At 38.4% G+C, this 12,925-nt stretch overlaps 1 non-coding gene across 1 annotated transcript; it reads right to left on the minus strand.

Annotated features, from left to right (window-relative positions):
• Positions 1-292: 292 nt before the first annotated feature.
• TRNAI-AAU (transfer RNA isoleucine (anticodon AAU)) lies at positions 293-365 on the minus strand. Its single transcript has one exon. It is a non-coding gene; the product is annotated as a tRNA-Ile (tRNA).
• Between the last annotated feature and the right edge of the window lie 12,560 nt (positions 366-12,925).

Genomic DNA, 12,925 nt, shown 5'->3' on the forward strand with positions numbered 1-12,925 from the left:
AGAGTTCCTTTTCTCCACATCCTCAACAACATTTTTTAAAATAATAGTCATTATAACTGATATGAGGTGGTATCTCATTGTGGTTTTGATTTGCATCTCCTTGATTAGTGATGTTGAGCATCTTTTCATGTTCCTGTTGGCCACCTGTATGTCTTTTTTGGAAAAATGTTTGTTCAGGTCCCCTGCATACTTAAAATTTTTTTTTAATTTTATTTATGTATTCATTTAATTAGTCTTTTTGTGGGTGGAGGTAATTAAGTTTTTGTTTATTTTATTTATTTATTTATTTAAATGGAGGTACTGGGGATTGAACCCAGGACTTTGTGCATATTAAGCATACACTCTACTACTGAGCCATACCTTCCCTACTCCTCTGCCCATTTTTTAATCCTTTTTTTTTTTTTTTGCTATTGTGTTGCATGAGTTCTTTATGTATTTTGGATATTTACCCCGTATTTATATATGATTTGCAAATATTTTCTCCATTTATTTCTCCCTGTCCTTTCATTTTGTTGATGTTTCCTTTTAGTTTGGTGTAGCCCCATTTGTTTATTTTTTATTTTAGTTTGCTTATCTTTGGAGTCAAATCCAAAAATTCATTGCCAAGACTGATGTAAAAAATCTGACCACCTGTGTTTTCTTCTAGGAGTTTCATGGTTTCACCTTACATTCAAGTCTTTAATCCATTTTGAGTTGGTTTTTGTGTATAGTATAGTCTAGCTTCATTCACTTTGTTGAGTGTTTTTAACTTAAATGGATGTGGAATTTTGTCAAATGCTTTTGTCTGCATCTGTTGAGATGATCATATAATTGTCCTTCATTTTGTTAATGTTCTGGATCACATTGATTGATTTGCTCATGTTGAACCATCAATGTGCCCCTGGAGTAAATTCCACTGAGTCATGGTGTATAATTTTTTAATGTATTGTTGAATTGGGTTTGCTAATGTTTTGTTGAGGATTTTGCATCTATGTTATCATCCATATTGGCATGTAATTTTCTTTTTTTGTGTGATGTCCTTGTCCAGTTTGGTTATCAGGGTAATCCTGGCCTTGTAAAATGAATTTGGAAGCATTCCCTCCTCTTCAGTGTTTTGCAAGAGTTTGAGAAAGATGGTTATTAATTCTTTTAAATGTTTGGCTTCACCAGGGAGGTCATCTGGTCCTGGACTTCTGGTTTTTGGGGAGGTTTTTGAATACTGATTCAATATCCTTACTAGTAATTGGTTTATTCATAATTTCTGTTTCTTCATGGTTCAGTCTTGGAAGATTGTATCCGTTTCTTATAGGTTATCCAATTGGTTGGCATGTAATTATCCACAGTGCCTCATATGATCCTTTATATTTCTGTGGTATCAATTGTAATGTCTCCTCTTTCATTTTTGATTTTATTTGACTCTTTCTCTATTTCTTTTTTCTTTCTTTCTTTCTTTCTTTCTTTCTTTCTTTCTTTCTTTCTTTCTTTCTTTCTTTCTTTCTTTCTTTCTTTCTTTCTTTCTTTTTCTTTCTTTCTTTCTTTGTTGTTGTTGTTTTTGGTGAGTCTAGATAAAGGATTATCAGTTTGGTTTATCTTTTCAGAGAACCAGCTCTAAGTTTCATTAATCTTTTCTATTGTCTTTTTAGTCTCCATTTCACTTATTTCCACACTGATTTTGTTTTTCCTTCCTTCTACTAACTTTCAGTTTTGTTTGTTCTTATTTGCCTAGTTCCTTGAGGAGTAAGGTTAGATTGGTTATTTGAGATTTTTCTTGTTTCTTGAGGTAGGCTTATGTCACTATGAACTTCCTTCTTAGAGCTGTTTTTGATGCATCCCATAGATGTTGGTATGTCGTGTTTCCATTTGTCTCAGGTAGTTTTTATTTCTTTATTGACCCATTGGTTGTTCAGTACCTGTTGTTTAATTTCCACATATTTGTGATTTTTTCCAGTTTTCTTCTGGTGTCATACCATTGTGGTTGGAGAAGATGCTTGATATGATTTCAGTTTTTAAAAATATATTAAGACTTGTTTTGATATATGATCTATCCTGGAGAATGTTCAGGAACGTTTTTTTAATCAGGTAATTATTTGTCTCCTTTTTTGTTTTTCTGAGTTTTATCTTCTTCTTTTGTTTGGGACGTATTCCTCTGTCCATAATTTTGCTTGATTCTCTGTATTTGTTGCCAGGTATTAGGCAAAACAGTTACCCTTCTCAGTCTTGAAGAAGTGACCTCATGTAGGAGTTGAACCTTACCATTCAACCTTGCCCTAGCTCTTGGCTGTCTCTTGAACTTGATGATTGTCCAAACAGCCTGATTTATTTATTAAAGTATAGTCAATTTATAATGTGTAAATTTCTGGTGTGTGGCACAGTGATTCATTTATGTGTGTGTGTGTGTGTGTATATATATATATATATATATATATATATATTATATATATATATATAAAATATATATATAATTCCTTTTCGTATTTTTTACTATAGGCCATTACAAGGTATTGAATATAGTTCCCTGTGCTATACTGTAGAAGCTTGTTGTTTATCTATTTTATATATAGTAGTTAGTATCTACAAATCCTAAGCCCCAATTTATTCCTCCCCACCCCCTTTCCTGCCTGGTAACCGTAAGTTTGTTTTCTATGTCTGTGAATCTGCCTCTATTTTGTAAATAAGTTCATTTGTCTCTCTCTCTCTTTTTTAGAGTCCACAAGTAAGTGATATCATGTGGTATTTTTCTTTCTCTTTCTGGCTTACTTCACTTCATATGACAATCTGTAGGTCCATCCATGTTACTGCAAGTGGTATTATTTTATTATTTTTTATGGCTGAGTAGTATTTTATATATATATATATAGCGTATATATATATACACCACGACTTCTTTATCCTTCCATGTCTTGGCTATTGTAAATAGTGCTGCTGTGAACATTAGGGTGCATTTTTTTGAATTAGAGTTTCATCCAGATATATGCCTAAGAGTGGGATTGCTGGATTATAGGGTAAGTCTAATTTTAGCTTTTTAGAGACTCTCCATACTGTTTTCGGTAATGACCACACCAAACTGCATTCCCACCAGCAGTGTAGAAGGGCTCCCTTTCTCCGCACCCTCTCCATCATTTATTGTCTGATTTGCCTTTAATAGCTCCACTTGTTGAAGGTATGCCAAGACCTGTTAGTGTTTCAAGGGGAAGAACCTCAGTCAGCACCCAGTTTCAGGCTGGTTGGAAGCCAGACCCTCAGGCAGCAGCTTTTAAGTTATGCAAATATACACAGTTTGTGGGACACCAATTGGAAATCCTCCTGGCCTCCAGCCTTGCTGATCTGGAGGTATACCCTACGGGGCAGCGGCAGAAATCAAGTCTCCATATGAATGCATCAGCCTTTTTGAAAGGTGGTGGCAAGCAGGAGAGACGCAGAGGGAGGGTGCAAAGATGGCATCCCCTGACCTACATTCCCTGAGAGCATCTCTGTGGCCTGTAGATGACTAGCAAACCTGAAGCCTGCATCTCAGGCTGAAGCTTCAGGACAAATAGGTCTCTTTCACAGAAAGGCGGGTGGTGCGTTTCAGTCTGCTGTCTGCAGTGTCCTGGGGGTGGTATCCTGGCAAGACTGACTCTCTGATTGTTACAGTCCTGTGGACCCAAGCCCATGGCCTCTAGAACCAGGAGATCGAGGAGCATCCTCTGTGCAGCAGTCACAAAAACCGTGATGCTAGACACAAAAAATGGGGCACCAGACACACGTGGGAGCTCCCTTCCAAAAGATACTGGCTTTCTGGGTGCAGAAGAAGAGAGAGCGCCCCCCTTCCAAGGTCTCTGGAAAGGCTTATAGTCAACACTTAGATGTGTGTTTCATTGGAAGCCTACCCCTCAGGCTATGATATGGTGATAAGCCAACTGGCCTCTTTCATGGGGAGACTGAGTGCCTGGGTCTGTTGCCCATTGCTGTGCCTTGGGGGTGGTAGGTATTTCAGAACTCTTTCTTCATTGGTTACAGTCTTGTGGGACCGTCGAGCAGAAGCCCCACTGGCCTTCAGAGCAAGTGACATAGAGGTGTCCCCTGACAGCAGCTGCAGAAATCGGGGTGCTAGACAAGGATATAAGCTCCTTTCTGGGAGGTGCTGGTGAGCCAGGCAGGTGCCACGCATTGAGCGGAACACACAGATGGTGTCCACAGGCCTGCATTCCCTGGGAGCACCTCCGTGAGCTTCTGGAAGTGTGCTAGACCGGAGCCTGCCCTCAGGCCAAACTTCCTGAGCGGGGAAAATAGATCTCCTTCTCAGGAAGACTGGGGCTGTGTTTCAGTCTGCTCTCTGGGCAGGGCCCTGGGCCGGGGTGGGGGGTGGGGGGGTGGGGAGTTGAAGTCGTCTTCACATCCCCCGCCAGCTTTGCAGTGTCTCACTTTGCTATAAGTCTGTTATGCTTGGTTTGTAATCATTAAAGCAAATGAATATTTTTAGAGCACAAAATAAATGTCAAAATATTTTTAAGTGCCTCTATTCTTGCCGTCTTTATGGAAGAACAATATAGGAGTTGATGAGGGTGACTACAGGAGTATCTGATCTCTGGCAGGACCCAGAATAAACTTGTCTTGTGTTAGCTACTGAGCAACATGGTGAATTAAAAGCCTTCCTGGGAGTGTATTCTTGGTTATGAATTATATGCAGAAGCTGGACAGAGAACAGCATCCAAGTCTCTAAGTTAATGATAATCACCCCCAAAATAAACTGACTAATTAACGTTAACTATAATGAAAACACAGCTACTGTTCAATCGTCCTGATTACATAGTTTACTTAGTAAAACACAGGCTTAGAAATTTCGTTAGCTGAGAGAAGCAATGGTTCTCAATACTAAATCTTCCTTTTTTCCATTAAAGGCCTCTAGCATATTAATTGCATCATCAGCCCATTTATTGATTTTAATGCCTTGCAGTTTGCTAAAAATGAAATTCTAGTTGCTTTAGGATTCCTTGAAATTGAATACATACAGTGATTTGGAGCTAGAGAGGTTCCACTGGCCAGTTTTAATTAAAAAACAAAGTACAATGAAAAATAAAACTTTAGGTTCACCAAATTACTTTTTGTTCAGTGGGGAAAAAAAATCCAGATCAATCAGATTTTCTTGCATTTACTTTACTAATGAGGAAATACAATCCAGGCAAAATAAATCTCTTTCTGCTGAAATGGCAATTTGTTAGTGCTGGAAGTTTTATTTCTTATTGATTAGGTAATAGATATAAAGAGACTCATTACTCTTGAGTACTCTGGCTTGAAGAATGCTAACACAAGGCAACTTCAGAGCGATTTTGAGTAATTCTAGGAGTCCACCTGCAAAGGACATTCATATTCTGTTTTGTTGTTATTTGTTTTTGCTACAGACATTCTTCAAAAAGAAAGAAGCAAGTGCAACAGACAAACATCAACGTTTTCCATTTATTTTTAAAAATCCAATTCGGCACTAGCAAATCCATTGAAGAATGCTTTTTGTTCTAATAATTTAAATTCCTCAAGCTTAATGCTTGGGTTTGTTCTCAAGAGACACAGCATATTAGATGACTGAATCTTAGAGACTTGGAAACAGTAAGATTTTCAGGTACCTCTTTGTGGGAGAAGTGGTCCCCAGCTTCTGAAGTAATATTTACACATCCAGTGTGGGAACTATTTCTGAACTATTCCTAATGTGACATGCTGAGGAACATTTCTATTTTTTCATTCTTTGGCAGAGTACGTGACAGAGACCCAAAAGTGTTAGTCATCCTTTATTTTTATTGTGCTTTTGTGTGATTCAGTGGCCTGCCGCAAAGCTATCTTTGGCACTGTTTGAAGAGTTCTGACTCTACTCAGTGGTTTGATGGGACTTTAGTGTAGCCAGATTAACTGGTCTTGCTATATAGTTTGATTTCCAGTCGAATCCCATTGTATTGCTGTAGGAAACAGACAAGGCCAGCTGTGGGTTTCAGACGTTGCCCGCCAAGGAAACTCACCACACAGTCTTTTTGATTTAAAAACCTAACATTATCAGGGGGAGGGTATAGCTCAGTGGTAGAGCACATGCTTAGCATCCGTGAGATCCTGGGTTCAGTTCAATCCCCAGTACCTCCATTAAAAAAACAAAGCACCCTAATATTACCAAGCATCCTCAGGTGGGGGTAGAGGGTGGGGCTAGAATGTGGGCTTAAGGCCAGAGGCTCCGACTGGGCAAGAGTTCTAGCTCTGGCCGAAAATAGCTTCTTTCCCTTGACACCAGTGGGTGCAAACCTTCTGACTGAATGAATACTCTGATAAACAGAGCCGATTGATGGCTGGGGGTGGAGGCTAAATCCTAGAAGCAGAAGGGATTTTCTGCTAGACTCTGAAAGTCCTGGACAGTAACCTAATACAAAAGGCTGATTTTCAGAGCAAAATGCTAATTTGCTTAATTGTGATAAGGTACTCTGATATTTAGACCTACCCTTGGTAATAGTGATTCTCAACCTTTTGTAAAAACCAATCACACAATTTATACTGGGATGCAGTATAGTGCTCATGATTTTCTAACTTAGGTTCTGACCACAATTGCACTGTCATTCTGCATCTTTGTGAAGAGAGACAAGGCTTGTATTTCACTGGGCAGTTAAATGAATTGTGTATCTCTTAAGAGACTAAAGGGCACTCAGGTATTACTGTCCTGGGCACTTTGTGTAAGTGCAGCAGAGCAAATGATAGGGCAAAAAAGTGAAGACGGACAGGCCTTCTGGAACTGGGTAATTAACATTCACTTTGCATCAGTTTTATTTTCCAAGTGAGTCTGTTTCAAGGGCCCACTCTCCCAGCGAGGGTCCCAGAATGACAAATCCGTCTTTTCCTCCTCTTGGAGTGAAGCAGATCAATCATCACACACTGCTGGCACCCAGCACATGTCCCTCTTGATCTCTATAAAATCAGGAGTCAAGTGTTCTTTCTGGATGTAATGGATCAGTTACTCTCGATAATCCCCGAGGCTTTGGCGCTGAGCTCACCTGTACCTTCCTCTCATATGTGGTCCAGGGACCGCCAGCTTCAAAATCTTCTGAGCTGCTTGTTGAAAAATACTTATTCTGGAGTTTAATTCAGACCTTTAGAGTCTCATGGGATGGGTCCTAGGAATCCGTATAGGATCCACTGTGGATGGGGGTGACAGGGAGGTTCTGAGGATCCTTCCTTCCCTCTGTGGCCGGGAGAAGCTCTGAAACTCCCTGGGAGCCCCCTGTGTGCTGGGGCGGGACTTTTGTGGGAAGAGCACAGTGCCCTCTCCACCTGGGCTCGGTTCTCTGCCTGGAGATGCATCTCCCACACGGTGCACGCAGTGAATGGACCCAAACATCCATCCTCACTCACGGAGCAGCAGAATCAGAAAACACAGCTGGATCCCAGAAAGAGGAAGAAGGAAACCCATAGGCTCACACCTGGCCTAATTCAGTTCCCGGGGGCAGGAGATTAGACAGGATTTGGGTAACCAAACTTCAGCGAATCATAACTATGAACATTTGCTAGAAAAACAGTCAAGGACATTCTTAAATGAATCTGGCCTTATTTTTTTTTACTGCAAGTGAAGGGCACAGGGACTCTGATATGGTTTACTGCCACAGCCTTGATTTGTTCGAAGGCAACAATAGTTTTCCCAGCCATTGCTTCTGTCTCACCAGTGCGGGGGTCAACACAGTGAAAGGCAAATAACATGTTAGCATTGTTATGAAAATAGTTTTGATCCCGAGGACCCCCAGAAAGAGCATCCAGGACCCCCTGGGATCTCTGTACCACCTGCTGAGAAGGACTGCAGTGTGAGTATGTTTTCTGAGCTACATAGCACCCCTTAGTAACCTAGCAGCGTGGCGTTACAGAAGTTGATGGGAGATTTAAGGATTTGGTAATTCCGGATCTCAGCCATCCTTCCATCTCTAACACTTGATAGTTTGTCAGATGAAGCAAATATGTACATGCTATTCAACATCAATTGTGAAAACTATGTGTATTCAAGTGTACGGACAACACCCCTGAAACCAGAGAGGGTCTGCTATGGATTTGTTTTCCTTGAGCTAGAGCCAAAACAAAACAAAACAAAAAAAAAAGCAAGCAAACAAAAAACCAAAAACCCAAACTTGTACTTTTTCTTATGAACCAAATTCCATATGGACAGAGCAGAGCATCTGCTACAGGAGAGATTGTAGCAAATATCTCGTCTTTGCAAGGTTAAGGATGCTGGCCTTCCCAAAGACAACTGCAAGATCTTTCAGGGATCTCAGACTGCAGCTGAGTTTTCCATCTTAAGTGTCTCCACAGCAAAATCCTTGGAAACCCATGATGATAATTATTATTCATTGAGCTCACTGAATATGCATTAGTTGCCTACTACCAGACCTGTAACAGAAGCTCCCCTGAGTGGGCTCTTCTGTGCTGATCTCTGTTGTGGGTATCGCCAGTACTGAAGGTCTTGGAGAAGCCGTGTAGCTGGATGGCACTTCGGAAACCAGAGATAAATACACAACTACAACCACCTGGAGCTTCCACAGACTACTCTGTGTAAAATCATAACCATGCTTCTTGTCTCCCTAATGGTAGTAAAGATCAGTACCAAATTAAAAAAACATACAAAAGTGTTGTAACAGCCGCAGTGTATTTCTGATAAAAAACTGAATGGTTTGTTATAATCATTGCACTTCATCGTATGAACGTTAATTATAAAGTCAAAGATAGCACTGAATATAAGATTGTGTCTAAGTAACATTAATGGAGAATTTTTTCTTAAGTGAGACTTACTTCTTTTGTTCCTGCAGTATTTATTGATTATTTGCTACACGCCACGTGTTTTAGCAGTCAAGCACTTTTCTGTCCCTCCTGGAGTCCACAATGTGGTTGGCTAAATGCACTGTCTATAAAACACATTATATTATACAGTTCAATAGTTGCCACAATATTAATTCACGTGTTCATTCAGAGTATATTGTTTGAGCCTGTCGTATGTGCCAGACACTGTCATGATATTGATGAATCATGACTCTTAGAAGTTATGTGGTTTGTAAATATTTGATTAGTTGTCTCTGTTAAATCTCTTCATTCTTTTTTATTAATAGCTTTAAAAATAATGAAACATTCACCGGAATGGTGAAGTCTTAGTAAATAAGCAATAATGGGTTTAAAAGATGGGTTATATTTCATTAAGAGAAATTTTAGCTCTTCATACATTCTGTAAAGGAGAAAATGATCACACTGAAGAATTAGTCAGTTTTGCCATCAAAAAGAGGACCACTGTCTATCCGTCCTAGAAAAAGAAAATTGTATTAGCTTTAAGTGGATCCTTCGAAATGTGAAAAAAAGTGGTTTACTTGTTTAAATGAGGTATTATTGCAATGGACTTCAGAAGGGTTAGCTGGTCTGACCTTAGGAGAAATGTTTAAATTACTTAATTTACCGGCAAAGATTGTAATTTGCCATGCTCCCAGCATGAAAGAAACAAAATTAAGGATGATTTCAAATCAGGTGAAGACAGTGCATGGCTGTGGCTATGAATCATTATTTCCTTATAGAACAAAATAAAAAAGAGCTTGGCATCTTTTTGAGGTATATACTTATTTCTTGCATCAAAGTAGAATCTGGTAGGAAAATCATGACTATTTTTTTTCCCTCTAGTAACAAAGGACACTTTTAAAGTGAAGGAGTGAAAAATTGGGTTGATGTCTCAGGATCACAAAGAATTACCTTTGCCTGAAATACCCAGAGGCTCAGCATTGGAAACCCAGAAGCCCTATTGCCAGGATTGTCTGGTGAGACTGGAGGCATCCAGCCTTAAAGCAAGGAGAGACATCTGATGACATTTCTCATTACCGACAAAGAAAACAGAGTAAGTCACCCATTGAGTGAAATATTTATTTTTAATTAAATAAGTTATTGGGAAATTGCAATAGCTGTCAAGTTCGAAGCCACAAGATTTGTGAGAGAACCATATTCAGGGAGGTAATTTACTAGACATGTAAGAAAATAGAACATTCCTTCTAAGGAGTGTCTGTTGGACACTCTGGAGTAAACTGATTTTAAGTGGGAGTTGTTCATCTGAGGTTCAAAATTCCTTTTTGTGAACAATAGATTTACCCACCAAAAATACAAATTTATGATTTTTATAATTTTATAACAAAAGTCGGTGATCAAAAAGGAAAACAAAGGTTCCATAGTTTTCTTTAAACATTTTGACCTACTTGATTTCAGAAACCAAAGGATAGAGTTGCGTTTTAATGCTTCTGGATGTATGCATCATATTGTATTCATTTCTGCCTTCTTGCTGCTCCAATTTCATTGCCTCTGGGTATATTAACTGAAAAGATTAAACACGTAAATTATCATAACTAATAAAATGATTCCATAGGCAATGTAAGAGAAAAAACTATATTTTTCTGGGGATGTGGTTTGTACTGACCGTGCTAATTACTTACTACTCTGACCAAAGTTACGTTTTCCTTGGGTGGGCGTATATTTTTAACACAGGAAAATAGAAATTCTGGACCTAATCCATTACTTAATTATTCATAGCCAACATTATAGCTTGTGTTTTTCTTTTTCCATTTATTTGAATCGGGACTTAAGTAAATTATATTTTGTGATGGGTTAGCATGCCTCTCTGGACTTTGCAATAGACTGGATTGTGCAGACTGTATCCTTGTGGAATTGTTTAACATGTTGCTCTGTGTTATAAATTTCCTGTCAATTAAAGGTAGCTCTAGAGGTTTGATCAGCTGCAGGTTGGATTGCCTTGGCAAGATAGTGAGTTCTTCACTCCGGAGGCACTCAGTGTCTGGCTGTGTCTCTTCTGGTGATGTCAATAACCATGGATGCTTAGTGCCTACGTCCAACTGGGGGTTTAGGAAATGGTGACATTCCAAAAATATCAAACTATCATTTTTTTTCTGGTCTTTTTTTTAATTTGGGACACTTTTATAAAGATTTATTCTCTTCATCTCTTATTTGGTTTTGCCCTATGGTACGACTTATATAGGATACGTGGGATAAATGCTTGGTTTGTTCCCTTTCATCTACTAATGTTCAAAATAATGAATTGATTCTTCGTCATTCTCTGGTGACCAACTAGGTTTCCTCTTTTTTTTAAAAACACACTTATGAATGCAGGAATTTAACCACTCTTGGTTTCTCTATCCACAGTAATTATTATCATTTTTGAAGCTAAACATAGACCATGTTTGGCCAGTTTTTACCTCTTTAAGCTGACTCCTGAGTCCTTATTGACATGACCATAGTAGATGCTGATAGATAGCTTCCTTGTGAATCCATCTGATATGGCAAGATGCTTCAGATTAATTTTATACTTTGCCTACTGAAGATCTGGAATTAGCCATTTCTCTAAGGATCTCTGTTTCCTTTTAGCGGGAAATGTATTGGGAGACCACAGTCTGGGTGCTAAGGGTGCTCGTTGCTCCTGGGTTCGTTGTTTTCAATTTTTCTCAAGTGCTAAAGTGAGTGAATAATGCACACACAAATATAATACAAGTATACAGTGTTTCATCATGAATTCTATTGATACATCTAATCGCTTTCAAGACTACAGGTTTTTTTATTTCAGTTTGTGTTATAAACATTTTTTTTAATTTTAAAATTTATTTTATCTTTGCCTTACATCTTCTATCTGCGCCACTTTTGCTCCCCACAGTAAGATAGATAATTCAGGTTTACAACCACACCAGGACTGTAACTAGAATATCACATAATTACTCAGTTGGTTTATTCCACAACCCACATATAACTATTCCAGAATAGCAATGCCATCCTGCCAGCTACCAGCACTGCTACCAACAATATGATTGATGGGAAGAGTTTAAGATTTTTTTCTTTTAACTTTTTTTTAACCCTAAAATTATATCTCAATAGGCAGTGAAATTACAGTGTTTTTAATGTCGTTTGGAACAGTTCCTTTATACAGTTATGCCACCAATAGGGTCTGCATTTTTTTACTTCCTTTTCTGTTTTTGAGGATTAAAAATTTTTTTAATTTTATCATCTAAGGCCCAAATTTAATCCTTACAGTTTTTTTTTTCAGGGGAGGGACAAGTTAAAGAAAGAAATCAGGGGTAAAGAAAATCTAGGTTCAGAGAAATTTAATAAATCATCCAAGTTAAACAGCTAGAACTTCTGCAGAAATCCAACATTTTAAGACCATATTACTGTAATGACATTGAATAAATTTCATGTTTGCCTAAATGAACTATCAAGTCAAGATCCGTAGGTTAATTTCTGACTTTGAGTATCATTGTTGCTGAATGTTTAAGTAAAAGCGAATTTTTGCTTCCACTCCAAGGACAAAATAGTTTTGTAAAATTATGCAGATTATTATATATTTATTGTTATAATTGTGGATTTATAGCAGGCATGTTTGCAGGATTATGTCTTTGCCATCAGTTCCTTTATCTGTAAAATGGTACCAGGGTTCCTTCATTGATTTATTCAGCAACCGTTTATTGCATTCCTACTGCGGTAGATAATATACTAGTTACTGACAGAGAACAATAAATAAGATGCTCTCCACTCTCAGGGAGGCCATACCCTGGGATGAAAAGCAGAACTATAAACAAGCAATTGTAAGATAGAATGAGAAACGTCATGCTAGATAGAGGTATATTCTGGATGCCATAGGTACATGTTGGTAAGGCAAAGCCCCTGGTAAGGAGGAGGAGGTAAAGGTGAGTGTTCTCGAGAGGACACTTTAATGCTTGGCTGAGCGTTAAAGGAGCTGTTAAAATTCACCAGGTTGGAGGATGAGACGAATGAGATATTTTCCATCTTATCCAATGTGGATTTCTGTCTCTGTGACTCCTCTTCCCTAGAAGCCTTTCCAACATCAAAATTAGATTTCAAAATAACAAAAACCTTCATGTATTAATGTTCTTAAAATTAATGTTAACCCAGGCTTTCCTAACTTACTAGG

This window comes from Vicugna pacos, chromosome 24 (genome assembly GCF_048564905.1).
Source record: "Vicugna pacos chromosome 24, VicPac4, whole genome shotgun sequence".
Taxonomy (NCBI): Eukaryota; Metazoa; Chordata; class Mammalia; order Artiodactyla; family Camelidae; genus Vicugna; species Vicugna pacos.